The sequence below is a fragment of the Mauremys reevesii genome, linkage group 4 (genome assembly GCF_016161935.1).
Source record: "Mauremys reevesii isolate NIE-2019 linkage group 4, ASM1616193v1, whole genome shotgun sequence".
NCBI lineage: Eukaryota > Metazoa > Chordata > Testudines > Geoemydidae > Mauremys > Mauremys reevesii.
The window spans coordinates 97,513,889-97,527,573 of record NC_052626.1 but is presented as its reverse complement, the minus strand read 5'-3'; the positions used below and the strand labels follow the sequence as shown (position 1 = coordinate 97,527,573).

The 13,685-nt window shown below is 42.3% G+C and overlaps 1 protein-coding gene across 7 annotated transcripts in view; it reads right to left on the bottom strand.

The window, feature by feature from the left end:
- The window catches only part of IRAG1 (inositol 1,4,5-triphosphate receptor associated 1), a 196,312-nt gene that overhangs the window by 118,234 nt on the left and 64,393 nt on the right, over nt 1-13,685 (bottom strand). The window contains exon 1 of one of the 7 annotated variants that reach the window (XM_039538992.1): nt 12,220-12,497. The exons of the other annotated variants lie outside the window; for them this stretch is intronic. The gene's annotated coding sequence lies outside the window, so the exon portion shown is untranslated. Of the gene's footprint in view, nt 1-12,219; nt 12,498-13,685 lie in introns of those variants that run through there. 7 annotated transcript variants of the gene reach the window in all.

Below are 13,685 nucleotides of genomic sequence, written 5' to 3'. Positions count from 1 at the left end.
ATATATACACATTAGGTTGGGTTCAGGCTTGATTTTGCTAAGTGCTCCAAATGTACATATATAGATTTGTTACAGTTACTACTAGATACTGAATGTGTTGTAATAATTGGGTCCTAATGGTGAGCTCAACTGTAAAAAGTGAGTGGAAGTTCATAAAATATCACAATAACCTCTAAGAACAAATGTTGATAGGAAAAGGCTCAAAAATTGGGACAGACAGGCTGATTAGTCTAATCAAAAAGGTCTAATGATATAATTCAAGGACTGTGTTAAGATCATTCTTGGTAAACAACAAAAGCATGAAACCAGAATACAAGAAACAAAAATTGGTGTGTTAGAAATCAGGCCTCATTGGTGGACAAAATAATGAGGGTTATTCCACCCACCACTCCCTTTTCAGGTCCTTTGGAGAGAAAAACTGGCTACTGAGCAAACATCACCATCATGGCTGCCATGCCACCCCCTCGACCCAATCTCCTGGGATTCCAGACCTTCTTCCAGACCTAATCCTAAGAGAAGTCCTGATCAGACTGGGCCAGAGAGAGGGGCCCAGATGACACCACCACCTCTACCAGCTCTGGATGAATCCCAGCCACCACCACCTGGAGTGTGAGACTTTGTCTCTCTCTCTCTCCACACACACACACCCCTTTGTGTGTTCTTTTCCTTCCCCGCCTTATGTCTTCTCTTTCCAATCACACAGCTCCTTTTTCTTTCTGTCTCATAAGAGTCTGGCCTAGTCAAAAGGATATATCTAACCTAGCAGAGTTACAGTGCTGTTCAGAGAGTGCTGAAGGGAAACGGTAGTTGTGTGTTCACACTCTCAGCTGCCTGCGCAATAGCGTGTTCACACTTGTGGCACTTACAGCAGTCTTCGGAGCGGTACACTCTGGGCAGCTATCCCACAGAGCATCTCTTCCTCTTCTGCCACTATGAGTTGTGGGGAGGCGGAGGGGGTTGCAGGGCATCCTTGGTCCTGTCCCAATGCCTCATGATGCATTGCTTCACATCCCAGCAATCCCTCTGCTTCCGTCCGCATTTGGTGCCATCTTTCAACGGTTTGTGTACTGTGCACTCTGCCTCTTCGGTCTGCAGGAATGGATCCCACACTGTTGACCAAAATGCTGCTTGCTCTCACCAACATGTCACAAGTGGCAGTGGAGTTATTCCTTAAACTACAAAGGCAAGAGGAGTGTGACATTGATCTCGCCATGCATAGAAGCTACGACAGGAGATTTCTTGTAGCATTCACGGAGGTGCTGACCACAGTGGAACGCCACTTTTGGGTTTGGGAAACCAGCACTGAATGGTGGGATCACATTGTCATGCACATCTGGGATGATGAGCAGTGGCTGCAGAACTTTCAGACGAGGAAAGCCACGTTCATGGGACTGCGTGATGAGCTCATCCCAGCCCTGCGGTGCAAAGACACGAAAATGAAAGCTGCCCTGTCACTGGAGAAGCACATGGCGATTGCACTGTGGAAGCTAGCTACTCCAGATTGCTACTGATTAGTCACTAACCAGTTCACAGTGGGAAAGTAGACCATTGGACTCGTGTTGACAGAAGTATGCAGGGCCATTAATTGCATTCTGCTCTGAAAGACCATGACTCTGAGCAAAATGCGTGATATTGTGGATGGCTTTGCACAAATGGGCTTCCCTAACTGCAGATGGGGGATAGATGGCACGCATATTCCAATTTTGGCACCAGACCACCTAGCCACTAAGTACATTAATCGGAAAGGGTATTTCTCAGTGGTTCTCCAGGCGCTTGTGGATCACTGTGGGCATTTCACGGACACTAACACAGGCTGGATCAGAAAGGTGCATGATGCACGCATCTTTGGGAACACTGGCCTGTTCAGCAAGCTGCAAGCAGGGACTTTCTTCCAAGAGCAGAAGATCACCATAGGGGAAGTCGAAATGCCTGTTTAAAGGCCTGCTGGCTCTGCCTATATGGAGGCTGGACCTGGCTGATGACAATATTCCTATGCTTAGACAATATTCCTATGCTTATAGCCACGTGCTGTACGCTCCGTAATATCTGTGAATGGAAGGGTGAGAGTTTCACTCAGGGCTGGACCGCTGAGGCTCAGTGCCTGGAGGCTGAATTTGAACAGCCAGAGACCAGAGCTATTAGAGGGGCACAGTGTGGGGCCATAAGGATCAGGGATGCCTTGAGGCAGAAATTTGAAGCTGAAAGCCACTAATGTTTGTTGCTATGCTCAGGAGTGCAGTGGTTGTAATGCTAGGAGGTGATTGTGATTGGTTCAGACGATGCACTATGAAGGTGTAAGAAAACTGCCTGTTGTTTTGCAGGGCTCCGTTTGCTTTCAATTAATGGAATAAAGATTGCTTTCAAACCAACACAATTCTTTTATTAAAAAACAACAACCAGAGGAGAGAGACAAACAAAAACCACATCAGCACTGTGGAGGATGGGAGAAGGGAAAAGGTGGGGTCCTGGGACAGTTAAAGATTTGTGTATGTCCAGATATCATATTCAACCTTCTCCTTTGGAATACCGTGCAGCAGGTACACAAGCCTTCTTTCTGCAACCCTCTTGCCCCCAACAACTCGCTTCAGCTATTCCCAAAAATCAAAGCCACTTACCAGGGGCCTCCTCTCCTGTTTGCATTTTGCCAAGACCCGACATCTATGACTGGCTAGCTTCCTCTGGGGTAGAGAAGAGCTCCTGGCTGCATGCATCTCTGATCTCCAAGTCGTCTTCTGCCTCTGGGTCCCCCTTCCCCTCCACATCCTCGTCCAAGATTTCCTCCTCCTGGCTCGGTCCACTCTCAACTGGCACATGAGCCACCAAAGTATACACGGTGGTCTTTGCAGTGGAGATGGTGTTGCCGCTGAGTATTGTGTCCAGATCTTTGTAGAACTGGCAGCTTGTGGGCACAGCACCAGAGCAGCGATTTGCCTCCGGCGCCTTGTGGTAGGCGTTCCCTGGGCTGCCCAGAGGATTCAGGGGGCCTGGGGCAAAGCAATTTCAGGGGCCCCGTCCATTAAAAAAAGTTGCAATACCATAGAATACTATATTCTTGTGGGGGCCCTTCTTGTGTCCCCATCCCCCCCCCCAGGCATCCCTGGGCATTCCACAGCACCTTCACTTTGACCCTGCACTGAAGTGTGTCCCGGTCATGGCCCCTGTATGTTATGCATCGTGAAATCGGTCCGTAGGTATCATAATTCCTACGGCTGGAGCGCAGCAGGGACTAGACAGCCTCCTCTCCCCAAATGCTGATGAGGTCCAAGCTCCAAGCGGCATTGCTCCAAGCGGGGGATCACCTGGTAAATGGAGCAGGCATGGCCACCTGGAAAGATGCGCTGAGACCACTGCAAGCGTCACCGAGCAAACAGGAAGGGGACTTTCAAAATTCCCAAGGAATGTACAGGGTGGGGATGACGGTTGGTCACCTGACGTCAGAGCTGTAGAGTTCAAACCGATGACCAGAGAGGCAAGAACAGGCAGTGTGGTACACCTCCCGGAGGCCAATCACAGTGCGGTAATTGGCCAGGGTGTCTACACTGGCACCGCAGTGCTGTAACCCCAGCACAGAAAGCTCTACACCTCTCATTGGGGTGGTTTTTTTACAGCGCTGCAACTGTGCAGTTTCTGCACACAAAGTGGCTTGGGTACACCTCAGGAGTTACAAAGCAGAAAGCTGCTTTACTGTGTAGAAACTTGCCAGTGTAGACAAGGCCTACGACTGTATATTTGGTAAGCCTGTAACCAGAGAAGCAGTTCATTGCAATACCCTAATCAGCCACTGGTACAAGTTTGCCAGGTTTTGGCATGGCTGATAAGACTGTGTGCTGTGCCTGTGTTTTTTGAGCAGTGAGGTTGCATATGAAAGTCAACATCAGACACAGAAGCTGCATTTTCTGTCTTTGCTGTTCTTTTCCTCTTCCCTCTTGTGTGTGTGTGTTTGACTTGTTTTGGTCTTCTAGGAAACAGGAATGGACTTTAACAACAAGTCCAGCCCATCTGAACTAGCTTCTTTTCTCCCCCCAAAAAGGACAAATTACCATATGTAACATCACCTAAAAGAGTGTCAAATAAAGACTCTCTCCAGCTAAATGGAAGGGGAGCAAGGGGCGATGCTAAAATGAAATCCTTACTTAATACATTTCAAATGCTTTAACTGTTTTTCCTTCTTTTCTGTACCTTTAATACAAGGTACAAAGGATTTTTAATGGTGTGTTTGCCATGGTGCTAAGCAGGCTAAGGTCTTCATCAGGGGCGGCTCTAGACCCCAGCGCACCAAGCAGGCGCTTGGGGCGGCCGTTTCCCGGGGGGGGCGGCATTTGGCTCCGGTGGAGCTCCCGCCGGCATGCCTGCGGCAGGTCCGCTGGTCCCGGGCTCCGGTGGACCTGCCGCAGGCATGCCGGCAGGAGCTCAACCGGAGCCGCGGGAAGAGGGGACCCGCCGCGGGACCGGGGAAGGGCAGCGCAGCGCTCCGCGCTGCTTGGGGCAGCGTGATTTGTAGAGCCGCCCCTGGTCTTCATATACCAAACACTGAACCTTGTTTAATACTGGACAGCTAAGGTCATGATTCTTTGGACCCATATATTCTATCTAAATAAACAGAACAGAGAATACAATAGCACCTACAAGATCAATTTTATCAGGAGGCTAATCAGTAGATTGAACCTTGAATAGAAGTATTCTTGTTCAGTACTTGGCAACTTTAAGAACACAGATTGCCAACTCTGATGCATTCTTATTACCATCTCTCTCAACTGTACTTCATCAAAAGGTACCTTACTCAAATTTATCTTTGTCCTTTAATGTATCTGTGTGCTGCAGACTTTGGACACCACATTTCAGCTAAAAAGCACGTGTTGGGATATAATTTGGGACTCTGGAGGGGTCTTTGAAGAATCATCATCATTAGCGGTCAGTAAGAGACACACAATGGAGGGTGATGACAGTCACTACACACTTGCCCAGTACTTTGCATACTGCTCCCAGATAAATAAAGCTTGTCCTGACTTTCTCTGACTTACTTTCATCTAATATGTTGCTCAATGGAAGAAATAACATGAAGGGTTGTAACAAATCCTACAGAGCTGACAATTCTACATCAAGCATTTCATCACAGTTCCCAGTATAACTCTTAGGATTTGCATGTTTAATTCCTCATGCATCATGAAAATTCTTCCTAATTCTCTCACGAGAAATAGGATTTACTGCCCTTCTCAGAAGCAGCTGGAAGCTCCGCCCACCCAAACCCACAGACCTTGAGGCATTCACAACTTTCACCCACCCTCCTCCCTCCCACCTTTTTATAGCATGGTTACAGTGTTCCATGGGGCAGACAGGGAACCCACAAAGGTTACTGTAAAAGTGCATGCAGTGACTTGCAATACTTTGTTCTATGGGGGAGGGGGAATTGTGGAGAATGGCTGACATCTCCATCCCCTCCTTACCAATACAAATCCTGAAAAGGGGTTTCCATTAAATCAGGAAAGAGAAGAATGCTACATTCTCTTCCATGTGTCCTCCCTAGCTAGGGTCTGTGGGTTTAGGCTGCCTTTTGCTTACCAGAGTGGAGCATAGGGCACCTGAAACTATATAAGGGAGCTCTGTCCTAATTCATTGACTGCCTTCATCTCCTCAGTCCAACAAGTTTCCTGTCCCAGAAAGGACTGGCAATGAGCTGTGTCAATTCTTACATCATTTTGATAATTTTATTGCCATAGCAACTGTGTGTAGGCATTTAAACATAGCAACAGACTTTTTATAGAACTTTCTTGGTTGTCAAAGTCACATATTCTTTTATTTTCTTAGCAGATGCTCACAAGATAAATATAAAAAGATGATAGTGCAGTATCTAACCTACAGGAGGGGAAAACCTCTTGTAACTGCATGAAATACTTTTGTAACCTTTGAATCATATAAACTGGCAGTGCATGCCGTGAATTTCTGTACATTTTTATGGATCATTGGAGCAGAAGTTAAAAATCAGGGTAGCTGAGTACTGTATCTATAGCTAATAGTTACAGTAAAAAGATATGGTTAATAAAGGCAAAAGTTATTAAGCTTAAAGGTCCAGCTACAATTAATTTTAGAAAGAAGAAAGAAATTCTATCAACTCTGACATTTACTTATGAAACAGTAGGAGTGACTTCCTCCTTAGTAACAGAAGGGGTACTACTTTAATATCTTCTGGGAGAGGTGGATGGGGCAGTGGCTTTACCATCCCTTCTGAGTGGCAATCAAAATTCATCGGGCCAGACCCTTAGCTGATGTCAATTGGCATAGCTCTACTGATTTCAATGGAGATACACTGATTTACAAGATTTGCCCTGCTGTATCTTAAGGACCAAACTGCATCTCATCATTTACCCTTCTACAATTAAAAAAGTTACTCTTCTTTGGTATGGTATTTTTCGTTCAGGTTCTCAGACACGGTGCCATTTCTGCAACTGGTGAGTGAAAAATACTGATCAGTTTAATATAATGCAACTTCTGAACCCATTCCAACACATGGAAATATCAAGAAGCATAATTGCAGATTTCCTGAGAAATCCTGTGGTATTATTCACCTTTCTGTTATGATTTTATGTCAGCCTTGTATAAACTGGGGTAGTTGATGTTTGCCATTTTACTGACAAACACCATGCTAGATCCATTAAACAGGAAATGTAAAAGGCCTTTAAAAAAAGTCAAATTCAACAGGAAATGTCAAAAGCATCTTACAAGTGCAAGGTTTTTAATATTTCAGCAAGTCCTTCCCATCGGTGTACAGTATGTGAATTTCAGAACAAACATTTTAGTGCAGTGCTGTATTCAAAAAGTTTGTCACAAAAGTTTAGCACAGAGGTGTGATATGTACAACTCAGATAATACATCCCATTATGTCCACCGCAAGTCTTCCTGCCACACAATGATTACTCTTTTGTTGCCATGCTTACTTAGTACTGCTGGAAATAGGTACAATATCAGTGGTATGTGACTGAGACAGTACAAGTTCCAAAACTCCTAGCATGCTGTGCTGAATGTACCCTATACCCAAGGATTAGCATTTGACAAATCAAGACATGCAAATATTTCATTTTCCTCATTCTGCTTTATTGACCACTGTTATTTGTAAGACCGAAATCTACCTCCATCTAAAACAGCAGGCAAAGCAATTATGACAACTATCATTCCAGAAAGCAAGATCTGCAGGAAGTTTGTTAAAATGTAATCACCATTCAGAAGTGTCAAGATGATGAGCACTAGTAGAGCTACTATGTGGGGAAGCTTCCATTAAGAACAGTATTTATCCCAGTGCAGAGATCTGCACAAGGAAGGTCTTATACCCCAGTTAAAACCATGACATGGGGCCTAAGCATTGTATAGACCTTGTGCAGGCCTTCTGCAGTAATATACATTTCACCATCTATATTTATTGCCACGAGATTTAGCTGCAACCAGCCACTTCATGCCATTTCCATTCATTCACCCTTGAAAAAGAAAAATAAGAGCAGTACAGTGGCTAAAATGTCTTCAGCTCTTGTCAAATAAGTCAAAGCTGTGTGTGTATTTTTATACTTTGTTAAAATATTTCCCTTCCCCCTCCACAAATTCTTCTTTGAGTTATGGTTGAACATTTTATTTTTAATTTCTGTGTACAGCAGTTAGGGCACAGTTCACCAGTACTGAACATGCTGCTAAATTTCCCAAACAGGAAATGTTAATAATTTATGTCTCTCATCTTATGCTACCCTGTTGAGTACACTCCACTGTCCCAGTTAGCCTGTATCACAAGTCAAAAGAAACTGCCAGAACACTCAAAAAAGAAAACCTTTTTCATTGCAGGGTTTGTTTTTAAGATTTGAAACAGATGCCACTCTACACACCTTGCTATTCATTGATGCAAGGGTACAAAGCAAGATGGGTTAAAAATCAATTTGTTCTTTGCCAAATTCACAGATTTCAGTCTCTTATTTCCTCTGAACTGTCAACCTTCCTCTGTGGTATCATTAAGGGCTTGCTGCTGCTCCATTGAAGTCAACAGCAGTTGGAGCAACAGCAACAGGATTGGAGCCACAGACTCCAGGTATAATGTCAGCATTGCAGAACACTTTGCATTATTACATAAGCACTAACAACTTTATTCTTCTGACAACCCCCTGACCCAAAGTATACATACTTGTCCTCCTAGACACAGGAATACAAAACATACTGTACCTGCATATTTCAGTATGCAAGCTTTGAACCAATGAAACTAACTACGTGAATTCTCCAAGAAACTAACCAATGAAACTATGTGAATTCTCCAAGAAAGACAGCCTCTTTATTGCTAGATATGTAACTACTCAAAACTCCTATTGACTGAGGAACAACAACAAGGATCTGGATGTTATGACACAAAGATAACAGTCAAAAACCATATTCCCTCTTCACTTGCAGGATGAGTATTTCAGATATGTATGTAATTCAGATGAATATGTTATGTAATGTAGTTCTACCATGCAACTTTCTGCACTGACAAGCCACAACGGGACATGCATTTGTAGGTTACTGGTGAATTGTGAGGTATAAAATCTTTGGACCTTGTGCCTACAGCCCCGCCCCCAACTAACATATAGCCCACTAACACAAATACTGGCATGGTTTCTTCAGCTTATTACATTTCAAATTTTTATTTCTTTAAATAAAGAGTTATCTAATATATCATTCTACAATGGAAAGACTTCACAGAAGAAGGGTAAGATAAATCAATAGAGAAAGAACCCTGGCTGCCTCACTCTACTGCAGGAGTGCATTTTGTCTATTTGTGGGCCTGGATTAAGCAAACCAAATCCTGTAAAATCTATCCCCCCCCCCCCCCGCAGTTATATCCTTTCCCTGACAGACACTTATTCCCACCTGGACTGTCCTCTTCTCCTCAAATCTCAAGATCCTCCTCCCTTCCTCCACAGAAATGAACCCTGCTTCTCAGGAGCTGACTGTTGAATGGAAGCAACTCAGGCAATATTTCAAAACTCTGTCTTCATAATCATAGTTCCCCTTAATTTATCAAATGCATATGTGCATAATTAATATAATTAACACAGAGACACTATCACTGGTTACTGGATCTCTCTCCACTCATAAACCCCCATCACTGGCTTCTGAGTCTCCTCTCCATCACTGATATCTAGTTTCCAAACAGTCTCTCTCAGACCCACTTCCACAAGGGAGCAGGTGTAAAGGCACCAGCAGGAGTTCCTTATCCCCAATCCCCATAGAGGGTCTGAAGGTCAGGACAGGGGAAGGGAGCTGTGAGATTCCTCTCTTTTTCTGTTCCACAAACCTAAGGAAGAGGCAGGCAGCCAGCCCACCAGGTGGCTAGTCTCTCTCTCCCCCTCAAAAAGGTTATGGATGTTCTTTCCTTTGCCTGGAACTGCAGCATGTTCTTTCTTTCTTTCTCACATGCCTGAAACCAGGAGTGGGCAGAGAGCAGTGATGAAAAGTGGTTGCAGGCCTTGACTATCTGAACCAACTGATCAGGGCCCAACTTGCTCTGCTTGTCTAAGCACTCTGATACTATAGTGGTGGGCAGCATACTACCTAGACAGATGCACAAGACAGATAGATGGAGTGAAGTTATAATGGACAGACAGAGTGATATATATTCTTATACTGTATTCTCTCAGTCACTCAGCCCCTGCTCTCTATCAGCAGCTGCTGGGTTAGCAGACACACCTCCCCTGGGAATCTGGGGATGAAGGGGTACCACACAACCTTCATATGTAGAGGACATGACCCTAGAAAATAGACGCTACTACCTCTTTGGACCAATTTTCATCACCAGCTCCCTAATTCCCATTCCCACTAACTACCAGCTGGTTCAGGTGTTCTGCAGTATTAGTTGAAAAGTGACTAGTACTGGCAGGTTGGCAAGAGGCAGAGAGTCCGGTGGCCCCAACCCTTGGCACCAGTTGCCTCCTGCAGTGACAGTATACTGGACCACTTTCTCTCCCCAACACCCTCAAATCCTTGGATCTATAGATCCAGCCACTGAGTAGCCATTGGTCCCCTCTCTGGTTGGTGCCTGGATCCATGGACTGGGACTTAGGCTATCACTGATTCCCCCCCTAAAAAAAATGGACAAAATGAAAGTAATGAGACATATAGATACATGCAGACACCACAGAATTCTAGGAAGTTTCCTAGAAGGGATACTATCAGCGCCTATAAGTTAGCTCTAAAAGCGATTAAATAAAGTGTAAGCTTAGCTACTATATCAGAGCCCCCAATTAAAAACAATTATTGTGAATATAGATCCACAGCCTTAGGTATCAGTGCATGAGTGCTACCTGTATTTTTTATACTAAGTATGATTGTTTTTAATGATAGAGTTATAAAAACTATAACTCTGGGCATTACATTCTTTACATTATATTCTCTCTCTCTTGGTTTAACACAACAATTGACAAGTTGCTATTAAATGCGATATTAACAAAAGATACCTTTGCCCTAGGGGCAAGCATGAGAAGATGTTTAAACTGAAAGGAAGAAGGTAGTCCAGTCTACATATGAAGTTATAAATAAAATATGCAATTGTCCAAATTCCTTCTACTTATGATCAACAACTGTGAATCATCATGCACACTGAAAGGACATAGATAATGCCACAAGTGAAGATACATGCAAGTCCAGTAGATCAGAGTAATGCCCTTAGATACTGGAATGGAAATTGGAGTTCCCTATGGTACATAATTTACTTTTTCTAATGTATTGGATTGTTTCTTACTTTGTGTCACTCACAATACTCAGCTGAATTTTGCAGGCTGTATTTTGTCATTTCCATTAATCTAGGTGGCCTAATTATAAAGCCTAATAAATGTATTAATTTACAGTTACAGGATATTATTAGGGTACTAATAGATGCAAGGTCAACATTTAAAGAATGATCAACTAGTGTAGTGTACTAAAAATAGCCACTAATGAAAGACTCAAATTTCAGAGAAAAATAGAAGTGAAGTACATCATAATGTTTGTAACTGGATCTGAATGTTAAAACAATTAAGAAATATTTGCCATATTATCTTGAAACTAGATGTAGTGATCTTTCACTTACAGTATACACAACACCTACGAACGTCAAACATAAATGAAGTAACTATTTGCAGGAACTCTGTCTATATTCAAAACAAAAATGCTTCTTCTAAATAGCATACAGCATAAACTAATGTAGGTGTCTATTCTCTCCATGTGTACTCAGTTGCACAGGAATTTTTCATCAGTTGAAACCAGGCTATTTTTTAGAAGCTTGAAATCTAACTCACTAATGAACATTTATATTATTAACATGATTGCTGGCCTAAACTTTCATGATCTTGATCTTGATCCAAATTCTCATTTACATAATATATTATTGCAACATATTATGTTTACATATTTCTATCCGAAAAATGCTTAACATGCATATTTTTAATCACAACAAGAAGTATTTTTAAAATTTTAATTTACCAAGGAAATGTAACTATCAATAGCTTCAGCATAGACTTAAATTGAAATTTGAAATATCAGAAACCTCAAATACTGTTTTAAAAAAATATTTACTTAGAATTTAATATATTTTAATTTGCTGAGTGGGGGAGACTATTTTCAATAGATATTGAATAATTACAACAGCTAAGTTAGTTGTAACTTATCAGCATTCATTTACCCTTACTGGCATTAAAAGCAAAGATGTACTATATAAAGAAATGGTTCCGGAAATGTCTTGTAAAAGACAGGTTCCAGAGACAAGTAGGTAATCCATCAAAATGAGCAACTCTGGTGCATACACTGTTAAAAGAGTGCATGCAAGGAAGACGACCATACAACTGTGTGCTAAATATAATGAGCTCATTTTAAATATATTTGTCTATAAACATTTCAGGGTACTATCTAATTATCTCAGACAGCACAATACAGTTACCGACGATTCTGAATCAAGGTTGCATTTCATTAGTGATTACCTACCTTTCTTTAGCAAACTTCTATCTAACCAGCACAGACTTTTCTTTACCATACTTGTCTGTTCCCAAAACAGTATGCAAGAAGAATGGGTCTTGCTACACCCATTTGTTTTTTAAGACAGTCAATTTAATGGAAAAAAGTCTACCCAAGGAAGTTAAGTATCACAACAATGAGGTACTGTACCTTTAAGGAGGAAAAATGGTTCCGTTCTGGTTCACAGCTGAAGGAGACAGCTTATTCTTGGTTACATAGATTACTTACCTAAAACTGAGTTATTTGTCTTTTTCCCCTCAGGCGAGCCTCTCTCTCACTCTTGGGAGCTTTTACCATTTAAGGTCAATGTTACATCTGGCTCTATTAACTAAGCTGAAGCAGTTTCTAACTCAGAGACTCAAGACAGTCAGCAGACTAACATTAGAAGAGAGTTTCAATTTAAAGTAACTCTTCAGAAAGCCCCCTTCTTCTGATTCCGAGAGAGTGGTAGAATAAAAGGCTTTCCCTATTCTGGCATAAGCCTCTGAGAACAAAAAGACGCAGATACCCCATTAGCATTCTCTGAGTTCACTGCACGTGAGGATCTACTTACTCATTTCTGAATAACTGATTAAAAATGGGCAAGTGGGAAGAACAGATGAAATACGATTTTCATCGTAATGTGTTAACCCTTACTATGAAATTGTACAGAAATAAACGTCATTATTTGGAGACGTTTTTCCTTTGGTTGGTCAGAGGCAGCCTAAATTAAATGACCCACTCAAAAGGCATGTGAACTTGTAAAGAACATTGGCCTCTTTCCAATATTGGGCCCTATTCTTCCCTCACAGAGTATGAGTAATTCCCATTAAAGTCAAGGGGGACTGCTCACATCCTGCAGAGGGAGAATGCTGCCATTTCAACAAGATAATAAATAGTTTTCTTTTCAATGTTTTATATATAAAGAATTGAGATTTAAAAATCCTAACTCTGACAGCCAACTATTGAGGTCCTAATTTTTATATTTTATTTTATTTTGTATTACAGTAGCACCCAGATCAGGACCCCATTATATGAGGTGCTGTACAAAAAAAAAATGGGGGTAAGTTGCATAGAACACAACAGAGGAGCAGGTGGTGAGTGGGGAGATAAGTGTGAGAGAAATAACAGCACAAGATTCTACATACTAGCTTGATGTAAAATTTGAAGACTGTATAATTGGAGTTGGTTTAAGTGAACAAGATATAATAATGAATCACTATTAGGCCACCTTCCAAGCCATTATCGTGCAGCAGATGACCATGAGCATCATGGCAGAAGTGGGTCATAACGAAGAGATTTGAAGGAAGACAAGGGCCTTTGTGAATTTTCCCCATGCTGTCCTCTGGCTTTTCTGACCCTATCCATATCTAAAGCCCCTACAAACATCTCATTACAAATCCACTAGGTCATACAATACATTCTTTGCTAGTGTATGTTTCTTATGGTACAGTGGTTTTCAACCTTTTCCATACTGGGACTTCCTGTCTACACAGGACCCTAGTCCCATTTAGCAATATGAGAAAGGGAGTGTGGTTGTGAGCCCTTGAGAACATATGCTATAGTACATTCTACATCACTTGTAAGTTTAGTTCTAAATTAGTCAACTGATGAGGCTTCCCGCCAGTGGCATTGGAACAGTATTTATAGTGGGGGTGCTGTAAGCCATTGAACAAAACTGTAAACCCTGTTTGTGATTGAAACCACTTCAAGCA